This window comes from Mauremys mutica, chromosome 20 (assembly GCF_020497125.1).
Source record: "Mauremys mutica isolate MM-2020 ecotype Southern chromosome 20, ASM2049712v1, whole genome shotgun sequence".
In the NCBI taxonomy this organism is placed as follows: Eukaryota; Metazoa; Chordata; order Testudines; family Geoemydidae; genus Mauremys; species Mauremys mutica.
Window position 1 is genome coordinate 16,122,642 of NC_059091.1, and position 19,816 is coordinate 16,142,457.

Here is a 19,816-nt window from a genome sequence, read left to right on the forward strand (position 1 = left end):
CAGCAGTAAGGATGCATTTTGGGATGCTTTTAGGGTGAATTTACACATGAAATGCGCGCTCTCAAAACTTGTGGGCAGGTAGCTTCCCGTGTTTTCTATTACATTTATGCTCTTTGAGAGGAAGGGAGGGTGTCAAGGGTTACAGTGGTACACTGGGATTCAGGAGGCCTGGCTTCAATTCCCTACTCTGGCACACAACTCCTTGTGTGACTTTTGGGAGAGTCACTTAGTCTTTGCCTCAGTTCCCCCTTCTGTACAATGGGATAACAGCCCTGCTCTGTCTCCCGGGCATGTTGTGAGGATAAATACATTAAAGATTGTGATGTGCTGGGATATTGTGATAATGGAGCCAGAGAAGTACCTTAAATAGAATGTATTTAATTTATCCAAGGGAAGCTTAAGGGTTGACTTTCAGTCTCTAAATACTTACACAGGGAGAAGATTTTTAATAACAGACAACTCTAATCTAGCAGACAAATGCATAATGAGCTCTAATGGTTGGATGCTGAAGCTAGACAATTTCAGATTACAAATAAGGTATATATTAACAGTGAGTGTGATTAACCATTGGAATAGCTTATCTAGGACCATGGTGGATTCTCCATCATTTGCAGACTCTATCTCAGAATGGGAGGGCTTTCTAAAAGATCTGCTGTAGCTCAACCAGAAGTTATGGGCTTGATGTAGGAATCACTGATGAGGTTATCTGGAAGTCAGACTAGATGAATCTCATGGTCTCTTCTGGCCTTAAAATCTACAAAAGGCAGCAGACAAAAACAATAATATTGTTACAATAATCTCATAATTTTTAAGCCAATTTTGAGGGCGGTTTTGAGGTTTGACTCATGATTTTTGAATGCTACAGGGTTTGCATTACTGGAGTAGATTCCTTTTTGTTTAGAACTCTTCTTAGCAGGACAGTATCCTGGCAATAAGGGTGTAGTTTCCATTTGGATCACGCACAATTCAGCTCAGTTTGGAACCAATGGAAAGTACCACCTGCATCTCCTGTATCAAATAACTTGATCACTCTGATACACAGGATCTTGGGATGCAGCTGTTTCCAATTACATTAGCTGGTGTCCAATATTTTTCCTCTCCTAATTTTGTTAGGACTGGGTTTCCTGGCTTAAATGTGGGTGAGCTTCTTGCTGTATTCAGACAAATTAAAGCCTGAGATCTCTTAGATTTGGTGTCCCTCTGTTTCACATCCTTTTAAGTAGGGCCACTTAGGACAAAGATGTTAACTCTAAGGTTGGCAGCGCTGTTCTGATCTGTTGACTGAGCTGGGCTTACTGCAGTGATTAAGATTTGGGTTGCCCTAGAGCTCAGCAGAGCTAATAGGAGGTCTTTGCTAAGTGAATTCTACAGCAAATCTCTCTGCCAATCCATTCTCTTGTGGGAGGCAGGGCTGGTGCTACCATTTAGGCGGACTAGGCGGTTGCCTAGGGCACCAAGATTTGGGGGCGCCAAAAAGCGGCACCTCCAAATTTGTTTTTAAGTGTTTGAGCGGCCGCTGCCCTGGGAGGGAGAGGGAGTGGGAGTCTGAGCTGCCGCCGTCAGCCCAGGGGTTCCCCTGGGTCAGCGCGCCGCCGTCAGCCCAGGGGTTTCACCGCGCAGTCGCTGCTTCGCTTCTCCCGCCTCCCAGGCTTGCGGTGCCAATCAGCTGTTTGGCGCTGCAAGCCTGGGAGGAGAATTAGAGCAGGACAGCATGCTCGGAGAGGACGCGGAGCAGAGGTGAGCTAGGGTGAGGAGGTACCGCGGGGCTCCCCGGGCCAGGGGGCGGGGAGCTGCCACGGGGGGGGGGGTGCCTCAGGGCGGAGGGGGGGGCGGGGAGCTGCTGCGGGGCTGGGGGCGCGCAAGGTGGAAGTTTCGCCTAGGGCGCGAATCTTCCTTGCACCGGCCCTGGTGGGAGGTGATGGTTGAAAGCAATATGCTTATCCCAAAAGCTTAGCATTCTGTGATGGGAAGTGGGTGTTCCACAGTCAATGACTGTTTCTTCTGAATGCCAAAATGAGAGAGAGAGATGTTTTACCTTGTGAGTGTAGTGAGAAGTAGTTCTGCAAATCTAGAAAAATTGTCACTGGCTGCCAGATAGGTATGTGTCTTCTGTTCACCATAGGGGTAGCGCTATTTTGTTCTCCTTCAGGGCCTATACTGTAATGCTCTGCTATGTGAGGTTGCATGAGTTGTGTGTGTGGCATTTTGGAAAAAATCCTAGGACGCCACCTTGGGTTTTAGACCCTGCCCTATCCTGAGCCAATGTATACATTCAGCTCACAACCAGCACTTTGTGATAACTCACATATCCTTCCCAGTGTCATAGGCACTGATTCTGTGGGTGCTCTAGGTCTGGAGCACCCATAGGAAAAAATTAGTGGGTGCTTAGGGCAGCCAGCACCCGCATCTTCCTCCCAGGACCTCTTGTCCGCCACAATCAGTTGTTCCGTGGCATGCAGGAGGCATTGGGTTTAGGAGGAGGAGTCGGGACAGGGTGCGCTCAGGGGAGGGGGTGGAACTGGACAGGAAGAGGCAGGGCAGGAGTGGGACAGGAAGAGGTGAGGTGGAGGCCTTCAGAGAAGGGGTGGGGGCAGGACCTGGGGAGAAGCAGGGGGTTGAGCACCCCCAGGGCCTGGAGGAAGCTGACGCCTGTACCCAGTGTTTTCCTGGGGGGATAATGGGACAACAGTATGACTGCCATAGGTCATGCTTCAGGTTCAGAGAGTTCCTTTCTCATTGCATAGACATCACAGTTGGATGTGGGATCCTGATAAATAACGGGGTCAGCCATGTCTTGTAAACTTGAATATAGTTTATAACTGTGGAATAGCACTAGTGGCTTCATTAATCAGTTCCAATTTCTGGGCTGAGGCTGGCAGGCCATTCAGACTGACCCCAATGTGCGCTTCTGTAGCATTCCAGGCTTCTAGGGGCTTGTAAGATATTGGCCACCACTAGGGACTTTGCTGGTGCCTGTTCTGATGTATATCTCAAATATGTAAGTAGTCTCTGGCATCTAAGCGATACCTTCTCCAAGTCTTTGCCATTTCTTAATGTTATGAGTGGCTCTTGGTCAGTCATAAGTCTGAAATCAGGATCCTCCAGATGTCTTGCGAACCTATGTGCTGAAAGCCATCTGGAGCAATTTGTCCTGAGTGTCCAGTCATTCCTGTGTAGCTGGAATAGCACCCTCTGAGACTATAGCTGTTGATATCCACTGAGATGGCTGTGGCTTTGTAAACACTGGAAATATTGAATAGTACCAGGGTTCCACAGAGGTCAGTTGTGGGTCTGGTACTAATAAATATTTTCGTTAATGATTTAATGACTTGAATAATAGAGTGAAGAGTATGTTTATAAAAATTGCAGATGACATGAAGCTGAGAGGGGTTGCAGGCACTGTGGAGGACAGAATTCAACAAATGACCTCAACAAATTATAAAAAGTAACTCCTCACTTAAAGTCATCCTCGTTAACGTTGTTTCATTGTTACGGTGCTGATGAATTAGGGAACATGCTCATTTAAAGTTGTGCAATGCGCCCTTCTAACATCGTTTGGCAGCCGCCTGCTTTGTCCACTGCTTGCAGGAAGAGCAGCCCATTGCAGCTAGCTGGTGCGGGCTTGTAACCAGGGTGGACCTGCAGCCTCCCTATCGGCTCCCTGCTCCCTTAAGTTCCCTGTGCTGCAGCCGCCCAGCAGGCTATCAAGGCAGTTCAGCTGTCCCTCACCCCCACTGCCATGTGCTGCTCCTGCCTTTTGCCTTGGAGCTGCTCCCAGACACTCCTGCTTGCTGTGCAGAGGGGAAGGGGGGGGCTAATGTCAGGGTGTCCCCCTCCCCCTTGTTACTGCACCCCACTTACCCCTTCTCCATATAGAGCAGAGAGGGGACATGGATGGAGAGAGACAGAGAGGGCTTGGGGCAGCAGCTGCTGTCTCAACTTCCTGATCCACTTAAAAAGACAATGCACTTAAGAGTGGGTCAGCTTACTTAAAGGGGCAGCGTGCATCTCTCTCTCTCCCCCACACACAAGGTGTGTGTCTGTCTGTCTGCTATGCTGCCTCTCCTCCCTTGTGTTCGTGCTGCCTTGTATGAGAGGCTACATTAACAACAATGTGTTAACCCTTGAGGGCTCAGTTCATAATTTAGTAGCAAGACATTCCCTGGGAAATATCCCTCTCTCTTCCACCCTCTAACTTCCCCACCTCAACCAAGCTTCACAGTCATCAGAGCTGTGAACAGTATTAAATTGTTTGTTTAAAACATATACTGTGTGTATATCTATGTAATATATAGCTTTTTGTCTGGTGAAAAAAAGCCCCTAGAACCTAACCCCCCTTCCCCCAATTTACATTAATTCTTATGGGGAAATTGAATTCACTTAACATCATTTCACTTAGTCGCATTTTTCAGGAACATAACTAAAACCTTAAGTGAGGAGTTACTGTAATTGGATGGGGCAGGGGTTTCCTGACCTGGCTGCCTCAACCTCGGGGCATGCTTCTCCTAAGGAAAGGAAGTCTTTGGAGCCCACTGGGAAGAGTCTCAGAAAGAAGAATGCGCATTCCCACTCTAAGGAGCCAACTCCAAAAAAGGCCAGGTCCCCGGCAAGGTCCTCCAGCTCAAAGGATATTGTTGAGGCCAAGGACTCTTTTCCCCAGTCCTGGCAGGCCTGTGAACCCCTGAGCTCCAAGCACAAGAAGCACAGCTCCAATAGAGCAGAGGTTCTCAAATCGCGGGGCATGGAATGTATTCTGGGGAGGCATGAGAAGCTTTAGGGGGAAAAAAACCTTACTGTGCACATTCAGAGCTGAGTGGCCAGAGAGCAGCAGATGCTGGCTGGGTGCCCAGCTCTGAAGGCAGCCATCACTACCATCAGCAGCGGAGAAGTAAGGGAGGCATGGTATGGTATTGCCATCCTTATGCACTGCTGCTGACAGTGGCACTTCCTTCAGAGCTGGGTGCTCTCCGCTCTGACTTCAGAGCTGGACAGCCAGAGAGAGGTGGCTGCTGGCCAGGCACCGGGGTAGGGGGTGTAAACTACTACAGACACAAAGAAGAGGGGTGCGATCAAATAAGTTTGCGAACCACTGCAATAGGGCACTGCTACCCTCCACCGGTAAGGAAAGTAAGCACAGGGTACCATTGAGTTCAGTCTTGCCATCATCACCAAGGCATCCCACTCAGCTCTTGGTGCCATTGTGTACCTTAACCCAGCTATCAGTACCAATGCAAGCAGTTCAGATGTGGGTGCCTGTGCAAGCAGTATCCTCAGTACTGATCAAGACACAGCGCCAGACATCTACAATGCTAGCAGTACACTCATCATAGTCAATACCATCAGCTTCAGCTATGGTGACCTAGGCTACAGCATTGACACCAGGGTCCTTTCTGGTACCACAGGAATTCCAATACTCGAGGGACCTCTCCGTGTCAGATGAACCAGTCCCCGTTGCTGACTGGTACCAAGCATCTCTTGATACTGAGCCATCAGTCTCCACGCAGCCATCCTGTGGCACAGGATTCTCCTCCATCTTCAATAGCTGCTTCACCATAGGAGGATGTGGAGAAAAGAAGACTCATAATTGGTCTCCTTGATTTCAGGGAGGAGTTCGCCTACATTCCCCTTTGGGAATCTGCTTTTGACCAGTCACAGGGAGGACCATGCAGATCACTAAGTATGGTGGAACCAGCATTGCATGCCACTCCTGCTTCATTATGGACTCCTGCAATAGCCATATTGGGACCCAGACCACCAGTACCATCCCTCAGGGGACCCGGGTTTCACATCCTCCCCATCCCCATCCACCATTTGAGGAGCAGGAGGTTAGACTAGATAAAGAAACCACTCGAGACTCCCATCTCATTATTGTCTCTGGATGAGGTGGTTGTGCCGCCAGCAACTTCAGGCAGTTTCAGGACCTCATTAGAAGGGTAGCGGACACTCTGCAAATCCCTCTGGAGGAGGTCAAGGATTCACAACACAAGCTGGATCTCTTGCAGTTCACAGTGATGCTACCTATTATTGAGGATCTCCTGGACCCAGCTAAGATAGTGTGGCCAACACCTGCCACTATTCCACCAACATGCAGAAATGGGAAATAAGAAATATTATGAGCCCCTTAAGGAGTCTAACTTTTTTTTTTCCCATCCCCCACCTAACTCCTTAATGGTGGATGCAGCAATAAGCAGAACTTTTCAAGATCTATCCCCTATGACAAGGACCAAAAGCGACCGGATCTCTCTGGACAAAAGTCATACTCATCTGCAACCCTCCAGTTCCAGATCACAAACTGTCAGGTGGTCATGGCCAAATGCAACTTTACTAATTACAACAAGCCCATGACTTGTATTGAACAGCTGCCGTGTGACTGCAGGGAGCAATTCAATTCCATAGTCGCAGCAAATCAGCTATTTGCCTGTACAATTCTCCTAGTGTCCCTAGATGCTGTGGACCCTGCTGCCAGATCCATCTTCACCGTGGTAGTTAGACATAGGGCATCATGGTTCCAACTTTGGGGGTTTCCGAGAGAAGTTCAGAACACAGTAGAGGACCTCCCCTTTGGTCATAAGCTTTTCTCAGAGACCTTGAACAATTCCCTTCACATGCTGAAGGACTCCAGGACTATCCTACGTTCCCTGGGCATTTACACACCTATGAACAAGGAACATTTTATACAGACGGTCCAGAGGTCACACCTTGCTCAATTCTCGGGATATCATAGACCAATGGGAACCCCTCCCAGAAAGAGAGAGAAGTTTAGAGGAAGAGGGTTGCCCAAGAACCCTCCACAACCACCCAGGTGTCAAATAAACAGTAGTCTTAATGGGTTGGCCAAAGGTTCAAAGTCTCCCACTCCTCTGGATTTACAGTGGGGCCCTTTAGCCCACCTCCCCCTTCCCCCTTCTGAGGACTGCCTTGTCCATTTCCCCCAGGCTTGGGAGAAGGTTACCACAGACCAATGGGTCTTGGAGATCATAACAACGGGCTATACTATTCATTTTATGTCACTCCCTCCTTTCCACCCCACCTTTCATGTCCCTCTCTAGGGAACCCTCTCACAAGCTTCTACTGAAGCAAGAGTGAGAGAAACTATCCTGTAATTAGGAGCTATAGAACCAGTCCCTTCCTTTCACGGAGACAAGGGGTGCTACTCAGAATAGTTCCTGGTGCCAAAGAAGGATGGAGGGTGGAGGCTGATCTGAGATTTAAGACTGTTGAACAAGTTTGTAAAGCCTCAAAAGCAGAATGGTGACTCTAGCAACTATAATTCCTTTACTGGAGGAATGGGATTTGTTTCAGCCCTCAATCTACAAAACACCTACTTCCATGTATCTATATACCCGCTGCACAAGAAATACATATGATTCGTGTGATTGGCTGGACTAGCCCTGGAGGTCCCCTGCTGAAGGCCTCGTGGCCCTTCCTCACCCCGCCCCAGAAAAGAGCAGAGAAGTCCTCCAGGCAGCATAGAGTGGCTACAGGGGAGCAGCCAATCAGAGGGGCTGGTGTAGCAACCAATGATGGGTCAGAAGGACCATATAAAAGGAAGCAGCAGGGGCAGAGCTGGCAGTTGCTGCCTGGAACTCAAAGAGGGAGGACCATGGACAGCTACTGCATGCAGGACTGAGCCCAGGGAAGGCTGCTGAAAACTGGGTGCCTGGCTGGCTGGAAGAGCAGCAGGACCATGAACAGGTTAGTGCAGGCAGTCTGAGTCCAGTGGACTGAGCCCAGAACCTAGCCAGGTTAGGCAAGAGTACCGTGATGGGCCCTGCTAGTCTGGCTTAAGACTGAGCCCAGGGAGGGCTGCTGAAAGAACACCAATTGAGAGTACTGAGATGAGCCCCTGTTGGGTTGTTAAAGAAGGCAGTGTCTCTGGGGAGGAAGCCTTGGTGCTACAGCCCCATACCAAGGCTGTGAGAAAGAACTAGACACTGTATACCCCAAAAGAGGGACAGTGTGTATGATTTGGCCGAAGGGCTGCATCACTGAAGACCTGCTGACAAACCATCAGCCCGGGGACATCCATGAGAGGTGGTGCCACTGAGTGGGCCTGTATTTCTATCAGTGTAGTTTCTCTTGACCAGTGAAAGTGCCTTGTTTAAAATCCCAACATCTCAACAATCTCTTGTGTGCTGTTCCTTGCTGACAGCAAGGTCACAGTGCTCTGTGCATTCACACAGGCCTGTTTTTATAAAGGCTTTCTTGCTTTCTCTGGGTTTCCGCATCCTTTGGGAAAAGCACATACTAGTGTATTGTATTCCTTTTGGAATGAAATGCTCAACAGTCTCTTCTTCTTAGAGTACTGTCCCTATGGGTGCTCCACTCTAAGTGCGCTTGTGTCCCTGTGCTGCTGATCAGAGAACTTTTGGTAGCAGTTTCTATTCAGCCTGCACATGTGCTGTTCCCGCCTCTCCTCCCCCCCCCCCCACTCTGCTACAAGGCTAACCAGCGCTGCGCAGGCAAACCCCCCTCAGTTCCTTCTCAACAGCCTTTAGCAAAAGACAGCTTCTCTCTCTCTCTCTCTCTCTCTCTCTCTCAGAATTTGAATAGTTAATCCTTTTCTTAGTTTTAGAGTTTTCTTTAGTTTTCTCTTTTAAAAACAAAAACGTATTTTCCCCTTTTGGGGTCCATCCGGTTCACCGAGCTTTAAGAGGTGCCTCTCATGCAAGGAGGACATCCCTGTAGCAGACAAACATTCCCACTGCATCTGTTGCCTTGAAGAAAGCCACATTTCCCAAAAGTATGGTCTCTGCCAACAGCTCAGGTCCAGATCTCAGAAGGACCGAGAACTGAGACTAAAACTCCTCATGGAGGCGGCCCTTCAGCCATCCCTGGACCCACACCAGGAGTCACCCAGATGGCGCAATGCTTCCCGACAGCCCTCGACATCTAAGGACTATGGATCAAAGAAAACAGCCGCAAGTCCCCAGAGTGAGATGTGAGAGAGCCAGAAAAAATCATAGGCACATTCGGTATTATTGGTACCATCGGCACTGAGACACTCCAGACATGGTATTCATAGGTCATGAGGGTCTGAAGTGACAGGTACCCTCAACGTGCCTAAGGACCTGATGGGCATAGGCACTGAAGCAACAGTACCGACATACAAAGGCAAGGACAGAGACCACACCACCACCAAGCAGAAGCTGCCAGTATGAGCATTACCATCAGCATGGTCAACAGCAAGCCATCCAACTTCTGAGCGCTCAGTACAGCCCAGATCACCAATCCCTTCAGTGCTGTGGGCACCGAGTAGGACAGCACCACAAGAATTCAGACACTCTAAGGACCTCACAATATCTGAGATACCGGAGTCTCCATTGCTGCTTGCTACTGGGCTCCAGTACAGAGTTTACTTTGGACATGGGACTCTCCATCAGTAGTGTGTCATGCACCTCTGTTTTCCAGTGGAGAATCTGATAGCGAACAGAAACAGGAGGAGGTTGTCTCCCATTATTCCTCCCACATTCTTATAATGCCCATTATCAACTTGGGGGCCCCCTCAGTCATACCCTTCGCCTGCTCCTCAACCACCATAGTATGGCCAACCATGGGCTCAACCACTGGGACCCCTTCCACCACCCCAGTGGACCTACTGGGATCCCTGGGTGGCATACAGGCTCCATGCCTCCCAAACATCTAGCATGGCCCACCATGAGCCTTTGGGGTGCTCTCCCTCAGCCATGGTATGCAGAGCCACTGAATCTCCAGAAGAGATCACAGAGGAACAGGAGGTCGGATTTGAGGAGGAGGTCACACCACAGACTAACATCTTTCTCCTCTCCAGCTGAGGCAGTGATGCCCCCTCCGCCATCCCTAGCCGACAACTTCTGGCTATTTCAAGAACTAGCAAAACAGTTTGCAAACACATTGCAGATATCTCTTGAGGTGAAAGACACCCATCATAAACTCATGGACATTTTTGCACTCCTCTTCCTGCAGAATACCCCTCCCCATCAATGAGACCCTTCTGGACCCAGCCAAGCTTGTATGGCAAACCTGGCATCAGTCAGATATGGCAAAGGGGCCAATAAGAAATATTTATTTTTTCCCATTTTCCCCCCAATTCAATTGTTGTGGATGCAGTAAACTCCCGGGGTTGCCAACACCAGGTGAAGTTCACCCCCTTTGATAGGGATTCGAAGCACCTCAGCCTACTTGGGAGAAAGGCCTATTAATCCACCACACTATAATTCAGAATTTCAAACTATCAAGCTCTGACAGCAAAATACAACTACATCAGTTAGGCCAAGCTGAACGCATTTATTGATCAGCTCCCGGAGTCACACTGCAAACAGTTTTGTGCCATTGCTAATGAAGGACAACTGGTGGCCAAGACAGCACTTCAATCAGCATTTGATGCAGCCAACACAGCAGCTTGGTTCATCTCTACAGCTGTGGCTCTTCTTTGTGCTTGTTCATGTCCATTCCAATATAGGGGTGTGCTTACCCCAAGCACCGCCGCCACTGGAAAGTGTTTTTCACTCAGTGGTATCCATCAGGTCGGTTCTGATGCCCCCTGGAGTTGTGCTCTCATAGCGCTGATATAAAGGTCCCTGCCAACCCATCACCCCCCCACACACACACCACAGTTCTTTCTTACCGCTCATTACGGTTACTGGAACTGCTTTTCATCCTTGGTTCTGCAAGTATTCCCTAGTGGAATCTCTCTACTCTTGTTTCTATATAGTTTATTGCAGTTTAGAAGTAAGTTTCAGTTATTAGTTGTTAGTTACTTAATGGGGTTCGCTAACTGGGATTAACCTCCCTTTCCCCCCGGCATTGGGACATGCCTCGATCTCCAGGCTTTAAGCCTTGTGATTCCTGTCACAAGCCTATATCTGTGAGTGACCCCCACTCCAGCTGCCTTATGTGCCTGGGGGAAGCTCACATGTGAGAGTGGTGCAAGATTTGTAAGGAATTTAAGGATTAGGAAGCTAGACTTTTGCTCTGTCCTCATGGAGGCAGCGCTCCGACCTCCATCAGAGCCAGCACACTCGGACCTGTGCCTGACTACCTCAGTGAGGAGTGCCCTGGCCTTACTTCAAGACACTCAGTGCTATTCCCCGTCTCCAGCACCAAGGAGAGACACTCTGATTGCATCTCCAGGGACGAAGAGAGATGCGCTGACAAGAGACACTAGGCATGGTTCACCATCGTCGGTGCCTAGGAAGAAACAAGGCCAATCACCAACACAGATTGGCAAGACATGGAGATACAACCAGAGTGCAACCTGGCTAGGGCCACCCTGTGGCACTGGCATTCCATGCCGTGCCACTGACTCCAGTCCCAGAAAGGGAGCCATTAAGTCCCGCACTGATAGACTCACCACTGCGAGAGAGGCACCAGAGCCCCACAATCCTACACGTGCCATTGACACTGGAGGCCTTCATGGCAGTGAGAGACTTACTGGTGCTACTGGTACTGTCATCTCCAGCCTTATGGGAACTTTCAAGGGAGGCACCGAAGGACAGACCACTGCAAGCTCGAGGCCACAGATAGTTTCAAAGGGGAAACAAGCCATGATGGTACAGTCCCAGTCCCCTCCCCCTCCTGGCACCAGTCTACACTGGTATCCAGAGGGATCCTCAGAGATGGACTCGGAGGTGGGGTCTTGCGTCTCATGAAGAAGCCGACATCATAAGTCTAGACACTATCCGGCTATGGACCCGAGTCAAGGGGTCTGACCAGCGGTGTGGCCATCAGGGCAGTGGCAGTTCCCCATGCAATGGCCTTTCTGGAAGCCCTGGGCATTCCCAGCGCAACCTGGGTCCCATTCCAGGAGGTCATATTTGGTGGGTTCAGAGCCCGGATCACCTCCACCACCAGAACGTGATCCAGACCCTGGTACCGAGGCCACTGTCGTGTATCAGGAAACTGCACCGTGGGGCCTGGTGGGTGCCAAAGGCAAAGAGCAGGGCTCAGTGCCAGTCCAAGCATCCTCCTTCTCTTTCCCAGATGAAGCAGTCATAGGAACTGATGTTGTGCCCCCACAGGGGGATTATAAGGCACATCAAGAGCTCCTAAGGAGGGTAGCTCAAAACCTGGGGATCCAAGTGGAGGAAATTAGGGAATCCTCCCACTCTCTTGTGGACATATTGCCAGCAACGAGCCCCATGAGAGTGGCGCTGGCCCTGAATGATGCCATCATGGACCCTATCAAGGTATTGTGGCAGACCCTGGCATCCCTTCAGCCAACGGCAAAAAGGACTAAGGAAATATTTTGTCCTGGCAAAAGGGTTTGAGTTCCTGTACATACACACACCACCAAGTTCATTGGAGGTGTCAGCTGAGCGGGAAAGGCAGGGCCAACAGGGACCGACACCTAAGGCCAGGAAGGTCTATTCAACAGGGGGTCACCAGCTCAGGATTGCCAACCATCAGGGACTCCTGAGCAGATAAGATTTCAAATCCTGGAACTCTATGAAAAAGTTTAAGGAGTTGCTACCTCAGGAAGCAAGACGAGAGTTTGCAGCTCTCTTTGCGTTGGACTCGGCAGCCTGCTCTATGGCTTCAGCAGTCACTATGTGCAGGAGCTCGTGGCTTCAATCCTCGGGCTTGCCACATGAGGTCCAATAAACTCTGCAGGACCTCCCCTTTGAGGGTACATCGCTCTTTTCTGAGCAGACGGATTCTAAACTACACAGCTTGAAGGACTCGAGCTACACTTAAATCCTTGGGCCTTCACACTCCAGCCCGAGTGAGGAAGCATTATAGGCCACAGCTGGTGGTTTGCTTCTTCCCCCACCTGTTTGACAAGACTATAGTAGGAGAAGGAGCAGGGGCTACAGGATGAGACCTCCGACAGTCTTCCTCTGCATCTGCAACCCCCAGACACTTGGCAGGGTTAAAGCAGGAATTTTGATGGTACGCTCGGAGATGACATGCCAGGACAATGCATGGATCCAGGTTCCCCAATTTTTGTAGACCGGTTTTCCCACTTCTATCGGGTGTGGGCCTGTAACACCTCAGATCAATGGGTGCTATGCACGATAGCACTGGGATACACCCTTCAGTTTTGTTGTACCCCTCCCTCCCCATCCCTCTTCAGGGACCTTTCTCATGAACAGTTTCTAGCCCAGGAGGTGCAGTCTCTCCTAAGGGTAGTCGCAGTGGAGGAGGTTCCACCAGAGCGAAGGGGCCGAGGGTTCTATTCCTGCTATTTCCTAATCTAGAAAGCCAACAGTGGTCTCAGACCGATTCTGGATCTGCAAAACTTCAACAAATTCACGAAGAAGCTGAAGTTCTGCATGCTCTCCTTGGCCTCCATCATTCCATCCTTGGATCCGGGGGACTGGTATGCCACCCTCGACTTAAAGGATGCTTATTTCCACATTGCCATCTTTCAGAAACACAGAAGATTTTTCAGATTTGTTGTCAACCAGATGCACTACCAATTTATGGTGCTCCTGTTCGGTCTCTGAGTGTTCCCTCACATGTTCACAAAATGCTTGGCAGTAGTCGCGGCCTTTCTCAAGAAGCAGGGGGTCCAGGTCTATCTCGACAACTGGCTGGTAAAAGGTCGGTCCAGACATCAGATAGAGGCAGACGTGAGTCTAATTCAGTCAATCTTCCAGGATTTGAATCTGCTCATAAATGCGCAGAAATCCACCTTCTTCCTGGTCCGATGAATTCTATCCTCTGGGGCAATTCTGGACTCAGTACAGGCCAGGGGTTCTCTCCCAGATGCACACTTCCAAGCATTAAAAAGGCTTATAGTGGTTGCACCAGCTAGCAGTTTGCGCAGGAGTCCCTTTCTCGAGACCAAACCATCACTGTCCCTCATCACAGATGCATCCGCAATGGGATGGGGAGCTCACTTGGGGTCCCTCAAAACTCAGGGCCTCTGTTCTCTGGAAGAACTTTTGTTACACATCAGTGTCAGAGAGCTCAGGGCAGTTCGCCTGGCCTGTCGGGCAGGTGCATGTCAGTCCTCATAGACAACACAACAGCCATGAACCATATCAACAGGCAGGGTGTAATGTGCTCCTCTCACCTGTGCCAGGAGGCACTTCATTTATGGGAAATTGCATAGCCCACTTGATTCACCTCAAGGCCTCCTACCTGCTGGGCTCTCAGAACGAGCTAGCAGAGCACCTCAGTAGGGTCTTCTCCAACCATTATGAATGGGTCCATTCATCCAGAGGTCCTACAAGTCATCTTGTGGAAGTGGGGAGCTCCCCAAATAGATCTATTTGCAACCAAGCACAACAAGAAGTGTCTCGAATTCTGCTCCCTCCTGGGCCACAGTCTAGGATATCTGACAAACGCCTTCCTCTTGCCTGGACAGGTCATCTGTTCTATGCATTTCCACCCACTCCTCTCATACGTGAGGTTTTGCTAAGGATCAGATGGGACAGAGCGCAAGTCATCTCGATAACCCCAGCCTGGCCATCACAGCACTGGTTCACTATGCTCATGAACCTGTCAGTGGAGACGCCAATTTGGCTACCTCAGGTTCCAGATTTGATATCCCAGGACCACAGCTGCCTGCGTCACCCGAATCTCAAGTCGCTTAACCTCATGGCCTGGAAACTCCATGACTGAACCCCTCAGAGCTAGCATGCTCCAGTCTGGTTTGAGAAGTTCTTCTAGGGAGCAGAAAGCCATTCACTAGACCTACATATCTGGCAAAGTGGAAAAGGTTCTCCATCTGGTCAACACGGAAAGGTGTCTCACCCACGTGGTCATCAGTAGCATTCATTCTGAAGCAGCAAGGGCTATAGTGTCATCAATTAGAGTCCACCTAGCTGCTATTTCAGCATTTCACCCATGAGTGAATGGCCAGTCTGTCTTTGCAAACTCGATTTGTAGTTGTTTTCTGAAGGGGCTGGACAGACTGTACCCCCAGGTACAATGACCAGTTCCATTTAACCTGGTGGTGTCAAGGTTTATGGGTCCTCCATTTGATCCCTTGGCAACGTGTTCTCTTCCCTACTTGTCCTAGAAGGTGGCGTTCTGGGGGTCCATTACTTCAGCTAGGAGGCTCTTGGAGATTAGGGCCCTCACCTCAGAACCTTCATACACTGTATTCTTCAAGGACAAGGTCCAGCTGTGTCCTTATCCATGCTTCCTCCCGAGGGTAGTTTCACAATTCCATAGTAACCAGGACATGTTCCTTCTGGTCTTCTATCTGAAACCACATACCAAGAGCCAGGAGCAGAGACTTCACTCACTAGATGTCAGACGTGCACTGGCTTTCTACATAGAAAGGACTAAATCATTTTGGAAAACTATTCAACTGTTTGTGGCGATTGCAGATAGGATGAAAGGCTCTCCAATCTCAGCCCAGAGAATTTCACCATGGATAACCTCTTGTATTCACACGTTAGGACCTGGCAAAGGTCCTTGTTCTGGCCCTGATGGCACATTTCACTAGGGCACAGGCATCTTCAGCTGCATTCATGGTATAGGTCCCTATCCAGGACATCTGTAGAGCAGCAAAGTGGTCTTTAGTCCACACTTTTTTGCATCTCACTATGCCATCAGTCAGCAGGCCAGAGATGATGTTGGATTTGACAGAGAGGTGCTATAGGCTGCTTGTCAGTGAACTCCGAACCCATCTCCTACACCTGCTTGGGAGTCACATATATTGGAATGGACATGAGCAAGCGCTTAAAGAAGAAAAAACTGTTACCAACCCTTCCGTAACTGTTCTTCAATATGTGTTGCTCATATCCATTCCAAAACCCATCCTCCTATCCCTCTGTTGGAGTTAGCCAACAAGAAAGAACTGGGGGTTCCCTTAATACCAGCGAGTGAGTGAGTGAGTGCCCTTAATACCAGCGCTATGAGAACATGACTTCAGGGAGCACTAGAGCTGATCCGACAGATACCACTGCGGGGAAAATTTTCCAGCAGCGGTGCCTGGGACGAGCACACACCTACATTGGAATGGACATAGGCAACACATCTTGAAGAACAATGATTACAGAAGGTTAGTAACCATTTTTTATGTGGTGAATGTCCTAGTTGCAATATGTGTTGCTCATATCCATTCCAAAACCCATCTTCCTATCCCTCTGTTGGACACCCCCGTAGAGCTCCTAGAGTTCATAGGAGCTGATCTAGACTCATTACAGGTGAGGGCACGCCTACCAGAGCACTAGTTCCAAAGCTTGTCCAGGCAGTACAAACCAGCTCTCAAATATCAGCTAGACACTACCTCCAACTCCTTGGGCATACGGCTGCAGGCATGTCTGTAATATCTCATGCCAGACTTCACATGTCCAAACATGGTTCAGCTCGGTCTACAGGACAAACAGTGACAGACTAGACAAACCTCTGTCACTGCCCACCAAAGTTAAACACTTCCTGGACTAGTGGAAAGACCCAGAAAATGTCTGCACGGGGATCTCCTTCTCACAACCTTCCCTATCACTACTTCTCACCACCGCTGCATCCCGCATGGGGTAGGGCGCACATCTCAGCAATCTTACGACACAAGGTAAGTGGTCATCCACAGACATATCTCTTCACATATCTCCTTGAACTCAGAGCAGTCAGGAATGCCTGCCCCCACTTCTTTCTGGTAATCAAGAGTCTTGACAGACAATATAGCATGTATGTACTACATAAATTGTCGGGGAGGTGCCAGATTGCCCTCCCTTTGCACAGAAGCACTAAAGCTATGGAACTGGTGCATTTCCCACAGTGTCACAATAGCAGCAGCATACCTTCCAGGAGTACTGAACACGAGAGCAGACAGTCGCAGCCACAAGTTCCCACACAACCACAAATGTGAGATGAACTCAACAGTACTACATGACATATTCTGACACTGATGGAAAGCAACTATAGACCTGTTAGCCACTTACCTGACCAAGAATTGTCCATGCTACTGCTCCAGAACAGGCCTCGGGCAGCATTCCTTAGGGGATGCTCTCTTTCTATGGGTCAAGGACCTTGTATACACCTTTCTCTGGTTCCCTCTATTATCAAAAGACCTGTTTACAAATAAAAAAAGAGAGAGCAAATGTTTTATTGATTGCTCCCTCCTGCCTGAGACAAACATGGTACCCTTAGCTGTCACAACTGGCAATGTGTCCACCTATCTCCCTTCAACCCACTCCATGCCTCCTCTTGCAGAACGAGGGACACACTCTCCACCCCAACCTACGGACACTCTGACTCGAGGCTGGGTCCTTCAGGGTTCCAGCACACAGAAAGATTCTGCTCTGAGGAGGTACAGGAAGTGTTACTACACAGTAGGAAATCAGCTACCTGTCGTACTTTCCTGCAAAAGTGGACCAGGTTTCAGACTTGGTGTAATTCAAGATAAATTTCCCTGTCTTCTTCTACTCTCCCAATGGTCCTAGATTATATACTGACTCTCAAGAAATCAGGACTTTCTCTTAGCTCACTCAGATTTCACCTAGTGGCCATAGCATCCTTCCATCAACAAATATAGAGGGATACTCAGTGCGCACACCCAACTACAAAATGATTCCTCAAGGTAAACCTTTCCCCAACCCAGACATCCCACCCCAACATAGAATCTAAACTTAATACTGAAGAGCCTGAGTAAGCCATCCTTTGAACTCATGGCCCCTTGTTAGGTCAAAAACCTGTCTATTAAGACAGCATTCTTGGTGGCAATCACTTTGACAAGGAGAATAAGGGAGATAGCAGCATTTATGGCACATCCCCTTAATACATTATTTTTTGGTGATAAGGTTACTCTCAAACCACACCCAAAGTTCATCCCCAAGGTGACCTTGTCTTTTCACATAAACCAGCTGATTTACTTCCAGACCTTTTACCCTAAGCCTCACTGTGATAACAGGGAGATTACTCTGCACACACTAGACATTAGAAGAGCCCTGGCCTTTTACCTGGACAGAACAAAGGCCTTTAGGAAATCTCCTAAACTTTTCCTCTCCACTGCAGAAAGGTCTAAAGGCACAGCAATATCGTCCCAGATACTCTCCAAATGGGTCTCAAACTGTGTCAAACACAGCGATCAGGTCACAACACCATACCTCCATCCAGAATCTGCTCACACTCCACTAACTTTCCTCCTCTGTCACCTTCCTCAAGAATGTCCTTATCTCAGAAATCTGCAGAGCAGCAACCTGGGCATCTGCACATATCTTGACTGCTTCAGTTCTGCAGTATTGTCATACTCAACTCCTGAGCAGTATCCCTAATGGGTGGCTGAGGCTTTGGAGTTAACTACAGTGGAGCACCCATAGGGACGCTACTTGAAGAAGAGGAAGTTACTCACCTGGTGCAGTAACGATGATTCTTTGAGATGTATATCTGTATGGGTGCTCCATGACCCTCCCTCCTTCCCTCTGCTTTGGAGTTCTTGTCAAGGACTCTAGTAGAGAAGAAACTGAGGCGGGTTTGCCTGCACAGCACTGGTTAGCTGCGGACAGCACAAGTGTGGGCCAAAGGGATACTGCTACAAAAGTTCTCTGAGCAGCAGCATAGGGATGCAAGCGCAGCTATAGTGGAGCACCCATAGGGAGAGACAGCTTGAAGAACCATTGTTACTGCACAAGGTGAGTAACTTCCTCTTTAAGAATTATGTCACAATCACATGTATTTCTTCTCCTGGTGAAGGCAAATCATTTTCTCTTTACATTGCACAAGTTAATGAGTGATTTGGAGTTAAGGCTCTCAAACTGCCTTGTGGTTCAAAATCCAGCAAAGCACCCCTTATGTTCAGGCCATTCTATGGCTCTTAATAAGGGGGCATTGTGGGGTGGGGCACTTTATTTTCCTTGTATTTTATGCACGTCCAAAATGAGCTGCCACTTGACATGTCATGGAGCAATTAATGCTGCAGTGCTTCCTGGGAGCTGTAGTAAGTAGGGGTTGTGCTGGCTATCCCTGCTGTGCTATGTTAGCAGACTGGCATGGGATTTTAAATAATTTCTGATGGCCTGTCCCCTGGGGCTGCTGTGAGGGGGTCTGTCCTTCCCCTTTCCCTCCTTGAGCCTTTCTTGACAATACAGGCACAAACAGGGGAAGATTAGCCATCTATCAACCTCCTGCTGCCAGGCTTTGCAACAATCTGAGCAGGACAGTCTGCCTCCATTCAGAACCTGCTTCAGGGGAAAGGGACAGGCACGGGCAGGGAAAAGTTGAGAGGGTGTGAGGAACTAGGGGCAGGAGGGAGCACTAGGATTTCAGTAACTGGGGAGGTGAAGATGGGGGAACCTGTAGCCTAGGCTCAGAGACACTGCCCCTTGTAGGAGAGATGTCCAAGTGCCTGTTGGCCGAAGGCTGGGGTACTGCTCTGCTGGCAGAAGGCAAGGGGTCACTTGGGGTGGCAACCCTGCCTCACACTGCCCCAGGCAGCACCAACCAGACATGGCCTTGAGGCCCCTGCCACCCCCCTGGGGGCCTCCACAGCCTGGGTCTCCGCCTGGGCCTGTAGGCCCTACGCGAGCTCGGCTCTCCTCTGCTCCTGCCTACGTGCGTGGCAAGTGTGTACGGCTCCCGCCTAGAGGGCTGACTATCGATTGCTCTGCAGGTGACTGTTCCTATCTGGCTTTGTGGGTTCTGGTTCGGCGGCGGCCGCCTGGGCTGGCTCGGCGCTCGGCTGCCCCGCCTGGCCTGGAGCGGCCCCTGGCTCGGCGCTCGGCTGTCCCGTCTTGTGGCCGCCCTGCATGTGCCGGACCCAAGATGGCGGCCTCCACCTCCTCGCCGCTGAAAGTGACAAAAGCGGCGGCGCCGCCGGGGCCCCGGGAGCGGGACGGGGAGCCTGAGCCGGAGGCGGTGCCCGAGACCGGTGAGGACCCCCCTTCACTCCACGCCTGGGCGCGGGAGCGGCCCCACCCAGCCCGCAGCCAGACGGGAGAGG

The 19,816-nt window shown here is 49.8% G+C and overlaps 1 protein-coding gene and 1 long non-coding RNA gene across 7 annotated transcripts in view; one reads left to right on the forward strand and one right to left on the reverse strand.

Moving 5' to 3' along the window:
• Nucleotides 1–19,816, forward strand: part of WIZ (WIZ zinc finger) — a 172,115-nt gene that overhangs the window by 132,997 nt on the left and 19,302 nt on the right. The gene's annotated exons all lie outside the window — the stretch shown is intronic.
• LOC123353541 lies at nucleotides 336–19,468 on the reverse strand. The gene is made up of 3 exons (XR_006574527.1): nucleotides 18,230–19,468; nucleotides 16,821–16,949; nucleotides 336–754 (listed from the first exon to the last, which is right to left on the reverse strand). It is a non-coding gene; the product is annotated as an uncharacterized LOC123353541 (long non-coding RNA).